This window comes from Mus caroli, chromosome 2 (assembly GCF_900094665.2).
Source record: "Mus caroli chromosome 2, CAROLI_EIJ_v1.1, whole genome shotgun sequence".
NCBI lineage: Eukaryota > Metazoa > Chordata > Mammalia > Rodentia > Muridae > Mus > Mus caroli.
Genome location: NC_034571.1, coordinates 104,633,089 through 104,633,847, shown reverse-complemented (window position 1 = coordinate 104,633,847; position 759 = coordinate 104,633,089).

The window sequence follows — 759 nt, the reverse complement described above, 5'->3', positions numbered from 1 at the left end:
ATAAGTGCCATAATATTCAAGTTGGTTGGCAGAACTGTGTCCCAGAAGCTGTCTGTGAGATCTGAGACGCTCTGGCCAGATCAAAGTGTTACACTCTGCAAAGGAGAGGGGTAGTTGGATCAAGGATGGTTGCTGGATCTCTTCTTCTTCTTCTTCTTCTTCTTCTTCTTCTTCTTCTTCTTCTTCTTCTTCTTCTTCTTCTTCTTCTTCTTCTTCCTCTTCTGCTGCTGCTGCTGCTGCTGCTGCTGCTCTGGAGTAAGTGGCAGGCAATGGGCAAATGGATGTCATGTGGGGCTTAGCTAGCTGAGCAGTGCAGCAACCCAGGAGGCTCCAGCAGGCAGGAGGGGTGTGTTGGGTCAATGGGACACAGCAGGCAAAAGGGGTGTGGTGGGTCAGTGGGGTCAAGCAGGCAGAAGGACTGTAGTGGGTCATTGAGGCACAGCAGCTGGCTAGGAGCCAAGGCTGGAGACACTGAGAAGGAAGAAACTGCAGTAGGCTTGAGCAGTTTCCAGTGATGTAAGCTTCTGGAAAATATTCTCTTCCCCCACAGTGTTACAGCTCTCTAAGACAGACATACCTTGGTGTGACTCTAACAAAGCAAGTGAAAGATCTGTATGACAAGAACTTTAAGTCTCTGAAGAAAGATATTGAAGACTATCTCAGAAAATAGAAAGATCTCCCATGCTCATGGACTGGCAGGATTAATATAGTAAAAATGGCCATCTTGCCAAAAGCAATCTACATATTCTTTTTTTTTTT